The following is a 15,586-nucleotide window of genomic DNA, read 5'->3' as shown; positions in this document are numbered from 1 at the left end:
GTAATTAGAGCGTAGAACTGATAATTATTCTTTTAAAGTTAGTCACATCTATACTACAGTTGACACAGTGATGTGCATCGTGGTCGTTTTCATCTAGCCGTCAGAAGCAAAATGAATCATAAATGCCCACACAGACATTTATTGAAGTCTTGATAGTATTAAAAATTGTGTAACATAATATTGTTGGTAAAGTAATGACGCAGTTCTTCAAGCGGACATAAAAAAGTCTCCGAATGAATCAGAGTAGTACACGTTATTCTAGTTTTCTTAAATATGCAACCCAGAGAATTACAGGACCTCCTGTAACATTTAAATTACAATCCCGCGTTCTTTAGTTTTCCACCTAGTCTTAAACATTGTATTCCGCATAAACACTCCACGAAATGTTGGGATTCATAATTTTTTATTAGATTTAAGGACGTTGGTATTTGTAAGTGGCTCGGTGAGTAGTGTAGCTAGCAAATTTGTTTTATGAACACTCCAAGCACTTTCCTGCGTGATTTTAGATATAATCCTTTCTGAATAGTGCCAGGTTGAATCATCCTATTGCGTCTTTTCACCTTGAAAAGCTCTTCTGGAATGCTTTGTGCATTTTCACTCTTTGGGCAACATCCAGTGCTCCTGTGGCTAATTATCCAACAGATCGAAGTCCTATCAGCGCAGGAATTAGGAATGGGACAATGCCACCTTATGTCATAGGTAATGGTAGAACGTGGGATGAGTTAATCTGTCTTACTCTTATTCCCTTCTGCTTCAGTACTCTTTTAGCTGCTGACGGCGATGATTGTACGAAATTTTTTAAACATCTTTGGGTTTTCCTCTTTTTAAGTAGTATGTCAGTAATTTGTTGCAGCACTCAATTTAAGTTTGGAGTGCATTGCTTTATCAACTGCTAATGTTGCAGTTACGTTGCACTGTGCCAGTGTCCTTACTCACACGTATTTAATTGGTTTAATCAGCTAAAATTCGATTCGCAAAATGACGTTACACCTAACATTTATCTACAGATAACATGTTCTTTGGAAGTCTCATAAAACAGATTAATTCCCTTGTCATCATGTGTTAGTTACTCCCTTGTCATCATGTGTTAGTTACTTTTCAGCTTTGTTCTCGGTCGGCAATAGTCCCCCTAAGTTTGAGAATAGTGTTTTTCCCTTACCTTGTGCAAGACGTCTGCCTGCACACAACCGTGAACTGACTGGCAGTTTATACACAGCTTTCACAATCGAGAAGTGTATTATCAGTGTACTGCTAGCGAATAAAGAGGGTTCTGAAAAAAAATCCGTGATTTTCCCTCTGCCTCGAGTACGGGGCCCGATAGCTTGCCGATCAGTTGTTGCTGTGAAGGCTTGTTGTATACTGTAAGGATCGAGGATGACGGCACTTCTTCTCATGTGATTATGACGTCACTCCTTGTCAAGAGACGTATGGGACTTCTTTGATATGTACAGCATTAAATCTTTCATAATATTGGTGCACCTTGTTACCCAACTGGTTGAAGACGTCATATCAACAAAAGAATCGTAACTAATCAGATAGTATGCTATCATATTTTTTATGAACGTTGGTTTTATTTGCATTTCAGTTCTCATATCAATAGCAGACGATTTCAGCGTTTCTTCATCCTGATGCGAGCAGTCGATGAAGTGCATATGGCGGTTCTCGAGCTCTGTACAACTCATGAAACAATCGTTGAAACGTATAAGGCTGCTCTGGAAGTCTGTACGACTCATGAACGGATTTCACCTTAGTCCTTCCTTTTCAGAACATGGCGACTGAAAACTGCAATTCTTTTCATACACTTGTGCAGTATTATTTGAGCTAAAATCGACTGAACAGTTCTATTCAGAATATGTGGCTGATTTCGGACATAACTTACAGTGTGTGCAGTTGTACGACCTTATACAGGGTGAGCAGTAATAAAATAGGCAAACTGCAGGAACGGACTCCTGACTGGAAATGGATGAAAACAGGCCCTACGAACAGATGTTCGGATATGCATCGTTACCACGGACTGGCGAATGACAGTTCCTCTGACCACGAGAGATAGTAGCGGCTGCCATGCAGGATACACATAATCGTACTTCGGCTTACACAACATTAGCGGACCACTGGCCTGGAGCTTGCACTAGAGTTTTTCTCAGTATCCCGTAGAGCCCGGTATTCCAGATTTTGTGTGCTCACAGTCAGCCGCCTCCTTGCACGTTCGTCTATCTGAAAAGCTCCACGAACACACAAAAGCACAAAAAAGGCTTGAAATGTTGTGTGATGTGGTTGGCGTCTGTGAGAGTACTCGTTTTGGTATAGCAGTGCTACCTCTAGACCTTTTCCATCTACTTGGCGGTATACGAACACCATCTCGGCTTGTTTCCAACATGAATACCGGACCATTCTATGCTTATAGTACTCTGCGTCAATCACACAGCCTGCAACACGCAAGGAACGCACGGAAGGTGGTCAGAAGAACTGTTATTCGTCAGCGTCATCTACTGTGGCAACGATGCATTTCCGAAAACATGTTCATAGAACTCTTCTTCATCCATTTCGAGTGAGGAATCCGTCCCTGCAGTTTGTCTGTTCACCCCGTATATTTGTTGGGATCGACCGACATAATGCACTGGCAGTTGATACAGGTGCTTCGTCAACAGCCAAATTGATCGACCACGCCGGCCGCGGTGGTCTCGCGGTTCTAGGCGCGCAGTCCGGAACCGTGAGACTGCTACGGTCGCAGGTTCGAATCCTGCCTCGGGCATGGATGTGTGTGATATCCTTAGGTTAGTTAGGTTTAAGTAGTTCTAAGTTCTAGGGGACTAATGACCACAGCAGTTGAGTCCCATAGTGCTCAGAGCCATTTGAACCATTTTGATCGACCACGAAATACTTTAAGGGCGTTTACAGCACAAAGTCCGGAGGAAGAGATTCATACAGGTTCTTGCCACTTTTATTATTTCATATATAAGTGTTAGGTTCTCACCTCCTTTTACCCTTCTAGAGATTCCAGAGCTTGCGCTACACTCAGGGTGAAATTTACGTTTTGAAGACCTCGTTGCTGTTGAGTTTGCTGTCTCTCTGTCTCTCTCTCTTTCTCTCTGTCGGTCTGTCTGCATGCGTGTTTCGTCCGCCATCGCCGCCTGGTGCTGTTGTCGTCTGCCCATCTGCGTTCCTGCTGCATGCGTGCCTCCTCGCCACCGTTCGGGGCTCGCCGCCGCCGCCTGCTCTCCGTCCGTCGCCGTCTGTCCACTGCCGCCCATCGTCGCTGCCGCTTGTTGTCCGTCCGCCGCTGCCCATCGTAGTCGCTGCCTGCTGTCCGTCCGCCCGGCACCGTCCATCACCGCCGCCACCTGCAGTCCATCCGTCGCCGTTCGTCCACCACGAGCCTTCCCACCTCCACTATCATCTACACCTACTCCTCCCCCTCCTCCACTGTCACTTCCTGGAGTGTCGCCCCTGGCCTCCCTCCTTATACCTCGTCTCATCTTCCCCACTCACCCATTTCCCCATCTCCTCCCGTGCTTTGTACCACCCCCATTCCTACAGCCTCCACACCCTCAACAGCTCCCACTCCTGCCCCACCCTCAAATACGCCTCCGTTGCTGCCTCTGCTGCCTTTCCCTCTCTCACCCTCCCAAGTCACTTCACCATCTGTGTCCCCCACACTCATCACGTCTCACCGGTCCACTGTCGCCACCACTGAACCGGCTGCTTCTCCTGGCACCTCCACCATGCCACTAGGTTCTGCCACCTGCCACCTCCCTCTCCTCCTTCACTCCCACCATTTCCCACAAAAAGTCACCACCTACTCCCCCTCCTCCCTTCGTCTCCATGGACACCATCCCTCCTCCAGCCACCCATACCCCAGCCCCCACACTCCACACCTTTGCCCAGTCCACCCTAGACCCTAAGGTCCTTTATCCCCATACCCTCGCCATGGAGATACGAAAGTATCTACCTGGTGCTCCCATCTCCAAACTGATTCCCTGCAGGGACTCAGTCCATATCAAGTCCCCATCCCCATCCTTTCACACGGAACTCCTTCATAAACTCTCCCGTGTTATGTTTGGCCCCCATGCATCCCTGACACTGTACCTCTCCTCTTCCTCTCCTTGTCGTATCCACGATGCCTCTGGTCCCACCTACCTCATGCGGGTCATTTCGGAGAACCCCCTCCATTGACTATCTCCTCACCCAGGGTGACTTGATTTACCACTGTCGCCACCCAGTTGAATCCTCCAAATCCCCTCTCCAATCCTGCTGCTGCCAGCAATGCCCCATGTACAACGATCACATGACCCCCAACTGCAAAAACCCTCCCACCTGTCCTCTTTGCAAGGCCTCCCACTTTCTTAAAAACTTCCCCAACCTCTCTGCTCCTCCTTCCTGTAACACCTGCAATGGCCACCATCCCACCTACTCCCACAAGTGTAAAGCCACCCCCCCCCCTCCTGCCACCCCCAAGCTTACAGTCCCTGTCCATCCCATTGATCCCCCTGTCCACACCAAGAATTCCCTCTGTCCACTTCCCATGGCTGAGGACATCATCCAGTTCCTACCCGTTGTCCTCCAAAACATTCACCCTTTTCAGCGGCCCCACACCTTTCAACAGATCTCCCTTGCCTCCAGCTCCGTTTCCACATGAACACCTTTGCCACTTACTCCCACAACTAAGCCCACTTCACCTTCACCCACCTCGACACCCTAATTGAAACTCTTCCCTTCCATCTCTTCCCCCCCCCTCTCTTCCCATCATGGCATGGCACGAGTGTCACATCCTCTTCCAGAACATATGCTCCTTCTGCACCAACAAAATGAACACCCTCTCCCACCACCAGGTCGACACCTTTCTCTTGAACGAAACCTTTCTCCAGCCTCACCACTCTATTCATACCTCTCCCTATATTCTCCACTGCACTGATGCTCCTGGTCCTCAAGCCCAGGATGGAGTCGCAATTGGACACCTTAAGCATATTCCTGTCGAGCCACAACCCCACTTCACCAGCCCCACCGAACACCATATCATCAGCATCTTCTTCCTCTCCCTCACGATTACCTGCACACCATCTATGTCCACGCCACTGCTCCTCTTCCTTATGACTTCATCTCCCACATTGACCACACCTTCTCCACCTATGTGATTGCTACCGACATTAACATCCACAGCCGCTCCCCTGCTGCCCTTTGGTGGTCACATCAGTCCCTCTCCACGATCCAAGGAGACCTTCTTCCTCTTCCCCAGCATATCTGTCCCAAAAACGACACCACCCCTGATGTTGTAATTGCCTCTGACAACTTCCTTGAGTGTATCACTGTCGATATCCTTGACCCCACAGGTAGCGGCCACCTCCCCATTCTTCTCACTGTCACATCTGCTCATCATCCCCTCTGGCTCTCCACCCTGCACCTCCTCCCAAGATCATCCATGACTACTGTCGTGCCAACTGGGATGCCTACCAGGAATCCATCGCCACGAATCACCATCCTGATGACATCATCCACGCCTCGTCCTTCCTTCAGAAGGTACTTACTGGCGCCGTAGAGGCCCATATTCCTGAACTCCTCCAAGTACTGGTTCACCTTCCATCGCTTACTGGTTCCCATTCTGCACCCTATTACCCTCTTCACCATAACGACCGCCCCCTTCCTGACAACGTCAGTAAGACCAACCACTTTGCTTCCCACCTTTCTGATGTGATCTCCATCCCTGATGATCCCCACTTTGATTATTCTCTTTTCCGCATTGTCATGGAATGCACCAATACCTCAATTGCTCTACTTGCTCCTAGTCTCCAGTACTTGGACTATTTGCCCCACTCCAACATCAACACTCCAATCACAGCACAAGACATTAAACTTACCCTCTGGTCCACATGCAACAAGGCCCCTTGTCATGATTGTGTCACCTACCACCACCTTAGAGAAAGCCCCTTCTCTTTCCAATCTGTCCTTGCCCATCTGTATAATGTCATCCTCTCTACCAGCTTCTACCCCAACCTGTGGAAGACTTTCTGCGTCCTCTTATTCCTCATACCCAGCAAACCCCCTTCCATCGCCTCTTCCTATCGTCCCATCTGCCTCACCTCCGTCTTCAGTAAGGTCTTTGAATCCATGTTATCCCATCGTATCCATCACTACCTTAATCAACAAAACCCTCCTCCCCCTTAGTGAGTGTGGCTTCTGACCCTGCTGCTTCGCTGAAGACCAACTCCTGAACGTTGTTCACCTTCTCTCCCTTCATCTTAATTCCCGTCACTCCTTCATTTTTGTTTCCCTCGACCTCCAAAATGCCTATGACTGTGTATGGAACCCTGGTCTCCTCTTTAAACTCCAAACCTACGCCCTGTCTATCAATTTTGTCCATCTGGTCCCTTCCTTCCTCTCGCGCTGTCCTTCTTATGTCACCCTCCACAACACCAACTCTTGTATCTTTTATCCCATTGCTGGTGTCCTCCAGAGCTCTGTCCTCTCCCCTCTGCGTTATCTCTTGTACACGGCTGATAACACTGCCTTCCTGGCTCTCTATCCTACCCTTCAATGGTCCCAATGGTCGAAACCCACCTTGACCAGTTCACCACTTGGTGTAACCAAACCCTCCAAAATCCAGGCAATCATCATAGGCTGCACCACCAGCTCCTTCCATCTCCACGATTTCTACGTCACCCTCTATGGTCATCCAATCCAGCTCATCCCTACCCTGAGATACCTGGGCCTCACCCACGACTGTCACCTCACCTGGACCCCTCACCTCCTGACCATCCAGCAGAAAGCCAATTCCCACCTGTGCCTCCTGAAAGTCCTGTATGGCTGGAGATGGGGATTACATCCTTCCACCATCCTCCACACACCTAAAAATTCCTCATCCATCCTATCCTCTGTTATGCAACCGTTGCCTGGATCTCCACAGTCACCTGCTTTTACAAGGCCCTCCAAATCCTCGAACACCATGCGCTCCGCCTTGCCATCTGTATCTGCCTTCCTTCCCCCACATGGCTCCTGTACGACCTCATCCTCTTCCCCCACCTCCTCCTTTTCCTCCAACATCTCCCGCATCCTTTACACTGTCTGCAGGATTGATCGCTCCTAATCCCTGGTTTCCTCATTCTTGTCTGCCCCCCACTCATTGCCGCGCCTCTACCGCTATATCACTCCCTTTCTCCACCTCCACACCCTCCATCTCCTTCAACAGGGCAGTTTCCAGCACCTCCCCTTCCTGGATGTTGAACTTAGCTGTGACATGTACCCTTCCTTCAAACTGCAACCAGGTCTTGTTCCTCTCCTCCCCAAAATCCCCCTTTTCTTTCGCCTCCTTCTTCCAGGGCGGATTTTCCTCCTCCCCCCCCCCCGAGTCCTTGCACCCCATCGTCGCCTCTTTCCCTGCCCCATTCTCCCTCCCTGGCCCTCTTTGGCTCACCCCCATCTGTCTCCCCCTCTCTTCCCCTCCCTCCCTTCTTCCCTTTTCCATCATCTCCTTGCACCTGGCTGATCTTCTGTTTTTATCCTCGTTATCAGTGTGCTATATCAGTATTGTGTTTATTGCTGTTCTCCTGTGCGTCCAGAGATGTGATTTTAATTGTGTGATGGACTTGTACATAAGTGTTCCTGTCAGTGATTGTTACGTGCTATGCCGGCCGTTGGTACTTTTGTGCTCTGGTCATACTTCGCCTTGTGTTACTTTAACTGTCCAAGTGTGTGTTTTGTTTTGAATGCCCTTCATTTTTACGGTTATTATCTCCATATTATAGTCGCACCTTTTTGTCTATTCTCTTCGATAATGTTCCCCCCTTTTTTATGTCTATGTACACCGTGTTTTCTCCTTTCTGTTATTTTTAAATGTCTTCTATTGTATGTTTTATTTCTTTCGGCTGAAGAGCAGCTGAAGAGCTGCTGCTGCCAGCCTGCCCCGATGGGGAATTGAAATACAACAAAGAAAGAAAAAATCTCCTTTTACCGCTCTTGTTTATCCTGGTTGCCAAACCCACCGTACATAAACTATGTCTCTGTGTAGCTCTTGGAAGAACAGTTAACCGATTCATTCAGAATTCATATTCAAAATCACTATTGTAATACTTTACATGTACTTGACAGAATGACTGGACAAATTGTATTCAAGTATACAGTCAAAGAAAAAGCTTTTTAAGATTCTTGTTTCTTCTCAAAGACAATTTAGCAAATAACTGCACGTTTTTCCACTACTATGAACAGTCAGTAAACCCATGCTTGACTTCACTTTATTTAAATAAAAGTATTTTTTCTTCTTTAACTGGTCAGCACTTGAACATCAGAGAAAAGTAAACATAACAAAATTTTAATTGGCAGATTAGACTCACCACGCACTTCCGATCAGGTCTGTTTCGCATTTACCATCTAATAACAGTATGTGTTAGTTCCTTTTACCCCACACACAGTTTCAAGAACTAGTGATTACTTTTAGTTTAGGTAGTCGTTAAGAAATTTATCTCGAAACTGACTCTTTTTCCTTCACTCACACTCCATCACTTAAAGCCACAGTTGGAAAAGATTACGTTCTTCCAATTATTGCGAAAAGCATCAATAACAACCACCATCATGTTAATTGCGAGACATATCAGCGTTTCACGGACATGATACATATTCCAGCATTTCATGAAACATTTGTAGATTTCTAATTTTACATAAATTTCATCGTCAATGACAGCAATGCAGTACATCGATGTAGACATATGGTTCAAATGACTCTGACCACTATGGGACTTAATATCTGAGGTCATCAGTCCCCTAGAACTTAGAAATACTTAAACCTAACTAACCTAAGGACATCACACACAACCATGCCCGAGGCAGGATTCGAACCTGCGACCGCAGCGGTCGCGCGGCTCTAGACTATAGCGCCTAAACCGCTCGGCCACTCTAGCCGGCTACATAGACATATCTCAAAATTTTGTTTTCCTTTAAAACGTAGAATACAACATACTTTACTATTGTATTTACTCTTTGTTTTTTGTTTGAAAATTCAATGACGCAGCAAGTAATGTGCAATTTTAGGTGTCATCGGCTAGTGACGTAAAACAAACTTGTTTATCGATATAATTAAAACACTATTTATGAAATCATCATTAATAAACATCCATTACCTTAATACTTTTCCCCATGAATCGCTGTTGTGGGAAATAAGTTGTACGGTTTCTATAAATTCACACTACAACCTTCAACTCCGTTATGTCTGTCGGATCTAAAAAGCTGCAATCACTGGGAGTAGAACCCTTTTTTGTTTGAAATTACGCATCTTGCATCTTCGAGTACCAAACTGAATTTAATTGCCTTTCTGAAGTACTAGTTTCTGGTGCAATACAGACAATTAAATACCAATGACGAAATGCTACAGTCACGTATAGATCATTTCTCAAGATATTACACAATGATATTTTCTCTTTCTCGGAAGTTCGTATTTCTGGCGTTTCCCAATACATTATTTCCGATCTCAATTTTCCACTTCGTATCTGTGTTATCTTAGGTAATATACACTCCTGGAAATTGAAATAAGAACACCATGAATTCATTGTCCCAGGAAGGGGAAACTTTATTGACACATTCCTGGGGTCAGATACATCACATGATCACACTGACAGAACCACAGGCACATAGACACAGGCAACAGAGCATGCACAATGTCGGCACTAGTACAGTGTATATCCACCTTTCGCAGCAATGCAGCCTGCTATTCTCCCATGGAGACGATCGTAGAGATGCTGGATGTAGTCCTGTGGAACGGCTTGCCATGCCATTTCCACCTGGCGCCTCAGTTGGACCAGCGTTCGTGCTGGACGTGCAGACCGCGTGAGACGACGCTTCATACAGTCCAAAACATGCTCAATGGGGGACAGATCCGGAGATCTTGCTGGCCAGGGTGGCACATTGGGTGGCACGGGATACATGCGGACGTGCATTGTCCTGTTGGAACAGCAAGTTCCCCTGTCGGTCTAGGAATGGTAGAACGATGGGTTCGATGACGGTTTGGATGTACCGTGCACTATTCAGTGTCCCCTCGACGATCACCAGAGGTGTACGGCCAGTGTAGGAGATCGCTCCCCACACCATGATGCCGGGTGTTGGCCCTGTGTGCCTCGGTCGTATGCAGTCCTGATTGTGGCGCTCACCTGCACGGCGCCAAACACGCACACGACGATCACTGGCACCAAGGCAGAAGCGACTCTCATCGCTGAAGACGACACGTCTCCATTCGTCCCTCCATTCACGCCTGTCGCGACACCACTGGAGGCGGGCTGCACGATGTTGGGGTGTGAGCGGAAGACGGCCTAACGGTGTGCGGGACCGTAGCCCAGCTTCATGGAGACAGTTGCGAATGGTCCTCGCCGATACCCCAGGAGCAACAGTGTCCCTAATTTGCTGGGAAGTGGCGGTGCGGTCCCCTACGGCACTGCGTAGGATCATACGGTCTTGGCGTGCATCCGTGCGTCGCTGCGGTCCGGTCCCAGGTCGACGGGCACGTGCACCTTCCGCCGACCACTGGCGACAACATCGATGTACTGTGGAGACCTCACGCCCCACGTGTTGAGCAATTCGGCGGTACGTCCACCCGGCCTCCCGCATGCCCACTATACGCCCTCGCTCAAAGTCCGTCAACTGCACATACGGTTCACGTCCACGCTGTCGCGGCATGCTACCAGTGTTAAAGACTGCGATGGGGCTCCGTATGCCACGGCAAACTGGCTGACACTAACGGCGGCGGTGCACAAATGCTGCGCAGCTAGCGCCATTCGACGGCCAACACCGCGGTTCCTGGTGTGTCCGCTGTGCCGTGCGTGTGATCATTGCTTGTACAGCCCTCTCGCAGTGTCCGGAGCAATTATGGTGGGTCTGACACACCGGTGTCAATGTGTTCTTTTTTCCATTTCCAGGAGTGTATTTAGTGTCTTCTCTGCTGCGAATCAGTACAGATTCACGGCGAGCGTTTAAAATAATCTTCCTGTAATTTTCTGCGAAGCCTAGCACCACACTAAGTGGAACACTGAAACCGAAACGTCCATCATCAGTAACATATTCTTTACTTCATTTCTCGTTACATAGCCACCGCTCTGCAATGCGGTAGCATCATTTGTCCTAAAAGACGCATATCCTTTCATTATCGATCCAGTTCCCAATTTGCGCACATGATCAATAATTTGTTTATTCAAACGACACTGAATTTCCGCAAACAGGTGATGTGCGCAATTTTTAAGTCGATGTCACTAGCTTGCTGTCGCACTGACTCTTCCTTCAATACGCAAAAGACTCGCTCATGACCTTGCATGGCAAATGACGATGAGCAAGGGCTCGATACAGGTCCAGTAATTAAAAAAATATAAAAAAACAAGCAGCCTTGTCTTCATATACTAATAAAAAATCTTATTTATTAGCTACATGATAGCTACAAGATACCTTGAATACGAAACGCCTGTAAGTCTATCATACAACATAAAAGGTGTCCTACTATACTATCAGAGACAGAATCGAAAATAACAAGGAACAGAAAATTTTTGTCTCACATTCAGAATGTAACTCAACTCCACCATCTTCTTTTTCTCCCTCATCCAGCACAATGTCGAATGAGAGTTCATAGAGAATGATGGAAGTATTTACAGCATTCTGCGTCCTGGTGATGATAGTATTTTCCAGGTGTGTGGAGTCATGACTATTTCCACTTTTCTTAATCTTCTTCTTCTTTTTCTTCTATTTCTTCTTCTTCTTCTTCGTATCTCTTCCTATTTCGTCAGAGACAACTCGTGGCCAGAATATGATGCCCATTACGATTCCTTAGGTGTAATCGAAAAATTATTTCTTCTCCGTCGAAATCCACAAGACTTCCTTCGTGGTATCCAAGTGACATACTTAATTCTAAAATTATTTTACCACCCCTGGTATGTAAATGGGAGGATCTGGTAACTGCAACTTGTAGGAAATAGAGAATGGGAAAAGAAAGGAAAAGAATGAGTGAGAGTTCGTAACTTCCAGCCGCAGAGGGCAGGTTCCATGTTTATCATATTAGGTGTATTGTGCTGCCACCTACTGCCAGGTATTCCATACCAGCGACCTCAATAGTCATTAGACATTACCCTCCGCCACACACCGTCAGGTGGCTTGCGGAGTATGGATGTAGATGTAGATGTAGAGAGCAGAATGGGGTGCTCCGGGGAACTCACGGACTTCGAACGTGGTCAGGTCACTTCTATCATACTTCGGTACGCGAGATTTCCACACTCCTAGACATCCCTAGGTCCACTGTTTCCGATGTGATAGTAAAGTGGAAACGTGAATGGACACGTACAGCACAAAAGCGTACAGGCCGACCTCGTCTGAAGACTGACAGAGACCACCGACAGTTGAAGAGGGTAGTAATGTGTGATAGGCAGACATCTATCCAGACCATCATACAGGAATTCCAAACTGCATCAGGATCCACTGCAAGTACTATGACAGTTAGGCGGGAGGTGAGAAAACTTGGATTTCATGGTCGAGCGCCTGCTCATAAGCCACACATCACCGCGGTAAATGCCAAACGACGCCTCACGTAGTGTAAGGGGTGTAAACATTGGACAATTGAACAGTGGAAAAACGTTGTGTGGAGTGACGAATCACGGTACACAATGTGGCGATCCGATGACAGGGTGTGCGTATGGCCAATGCCGGGTGAACGTCATCTGCCAGCGTGTGTAGTGCGAGCAGCAAAATTCGGAGGAGGGGGTGGTGTTACGGTGTGGTCAAGTTTTTCATGGAGGGTGCTTGCACTCCTTGTTGTTTTGCGTGGTACTATCACATCACAGGTCTACACTAATGTTTTTAGCACCTCCTTGCTTCCGACTACTGAAAACCATTTCGGGGATGTCAACTGAATCTTTCAACACGATCGAGCAGTTGTTCATAATCGACGGCCTGTGGCGGAGTGGCTACACAACAATAAAATCCCTGTAATGTACTGGCCTGCACAGAGTCCTGACCTGACTCCTACAGAACACCTTTAGGATATTTCGCAACGCCGACTTCGTGTCAGGCCTTACTGACGGACATCGATACCGCTCCTCAGTGCAGCACTCCGTAAAGAATGGGCTTGCATTCGGCAACAAACCTCCCAGCACCTGACTGAACGTATGCCTGCGATAGTGGAAGCTGTCATCAAAGTTAAGGGTGGGCCAACACAAAACTGAGTTTCAGCAATACCGATGGAGGACGCCACGAACTTGTAAGTCATTTTCAGCCAGTTGTCCGGATACTTTTGATCACATAGTGTAGGAGTAGTGAAATCGTATGAGTGGTGAAATTGTTTTGTTTTAACAAAATGTCGATTCCGGATCAACTAGCTGTGGCTGTAAAGTTTCACCACCGACTGATAACGTTTTTAGTTGTGGGTATTAATGTATAGAAATGACAAATAAGAAGCGGGCTTGTCATACTCTATATGCCATTCTCTATATGTTGAAAATACTATAAGTAATAATGGGAACAAAATTTTTGTAACGTAGTACCGCACTTTCATGACTTCATTTGTTATCTTCATGTCTTTTAATCGAAGTTATATCTTTTTAGTCTAAATATTTGCGATAGTGTTAAAAGTATCTCTACCAACATAAAGTGAAGCAATGGCATTAATTGAGACCTTTCCTGGTAGTAAAAGGAAGATATGAAGTATTTTGTGTTGACTGGTGTGGATACTCACACAGAGAACCACTGCCATCAAATATTCACATACATAACGAGAAAGTGTCTCTTATAATCACTTCCGTGTTTAACTCTCTCATTTTGTGAAATAGTGTTTGGGCATAGGAGGCCACCGTTTCACATAAGCTATAAAAACGATCAGTTACGAAAATGAATGTGTAATACTATGGCTATTTGCTTAGATATTATTTTCTTCGTTTTTCCTTCTCAAATATATTCTCTGTGTTGAATGTGCATATGCGATCTGTGACAAGCCTTTGGTGTCATTTGTTGTCCGTTTATGTGAAGGTGTAAGTAATTTTTCTTGTAAATTATCATGTTCAGATTTTGTTTGATGATTATACATTTGTCATCTAAGTATGGTAACACAGTGAAAGCTTTTACATTGGAAAATCTTTTAAACCACACTTATTTTGCGACTAGTCTGTAGGGCAATGTAGCACTTTTGAAGTAACTGCTTGCTGGAAGATGGACACGATGTAGTAGGAATGTGGATAGCTGTCAGTATGAGCGGACGTGTGATGGGGTGCTTAGCAATGTCAAGACGACTAAATGTGTATGGGAGATGTTCATACCCTTACCTGAGGGGATACAGTGCGATTAACTAAGTATGGATTTGCAATATGCAAAGGAATTGTTAAACCTCAGTTAGACCTTATTCAGTTTTGTAGGTTAAACATTCTCTTTTTGTGTTTTATATTTCTTTCTCTTTCAATCAGTTATCGAAGATTATGCAAAACTGTTCAACATGTAATATACACAAGACAAATTTAACACTAAATAACTACATGAGTATATCTGGATAGGCGAGTCAGTTATAAAATAAAAAAGGGCTCTATGCAGCACAAAGAAGAATACCGCAGAAATCACAGTTATGAACCTCACAAAATGAACTTATTTACATACAATAAACACACTCACATACTTTACCTTACAAAGAAAAGTTGACCACCAAGAAGAGGAGGAGGAAACGAAATGAAACTTCACAAGTTGAGAGGTTATGTGATGTTATTTAAGTGATTACCAAATTGAACTAAATTCACAAAGAATGTGGCCATATGAGTCTACTTACCAATGTGACGCTGTAAACCCATCTGGCCCGCATTCATGCGCTGATTCATTTGGTAGGCAAGCTGGCCCGCTACTGCTGTAGCTTGTCCTTGAAATCCCAGATACTGGCACTGTGATGGAGTTGCCATCCCAGTAGGTCCCACACATGTTCTCTTGCGGACAGATCTGGGGGTCTAGATCGCCACAGCTGTGCCTCAACATCATGCAGACAGTTCATGGAGACCCGTGGCGTTTGTGAACGAGCATTGTCCTTTTGAAAATAGCACTACGATACTATCTCATGAGAGGTAACAGATGAAGACACAGGATGTCTGAGACGTACCATTGTGTCGCCAGAGTATCCAAAATCACTACCAACCGTAACCTGAAGTCATACCCGATGATTCCCTGTACCATGACGTCAAATGTGACCCTCCAAAGCACTGTATGAATGGAATCTCACCCCAGGCCGCCATATTCGCCGACGCTGCTCACCCAGGGCAGTGCAGAACCGCCCTTCATCGCTGAATACTATGCGATTACATTCATCAACAATCAGTGCTTCCTGGTGACGGAACCACCACTCCAAAAGCAACCGTTTATGATGTGTTGTTAACGGCAGTCTATGCATAGGACGGTAATTCCCTAGTCTGGCTGCTGATAATCTCTGTGAATGGGGTGGGATGACGCAGCATGTTGCGGAGAGTCCATTACTTGTTCTCTGATATGGTAACGGTTATGATGTTCTTGGTGCCAATACAGTGATCCTCCACTGTGGAGGTCAGATGTGGTCGACTGGAACCTTGATGCTGAGTAAGCCTTCCACAGGTCCCCACGCAGTCCAACATCGAGT

Source organism: Schistocerca gregaria, chromosome X, assembly GCF_023897955.1.
Source record: "Schistocerca gregaria isolate iqSchGreg1 chromosome X, iqSchGreg1.2, whole genome shotgun sequence".
NCBI lineage: Eukaryota > Metazoa > Arthropoda > Insecta > Orthoptera > Acrididae > Schistocerca > Schistocerca gregaria.
Note: the sequence above shows the minus strand (reverse complement) of the source record.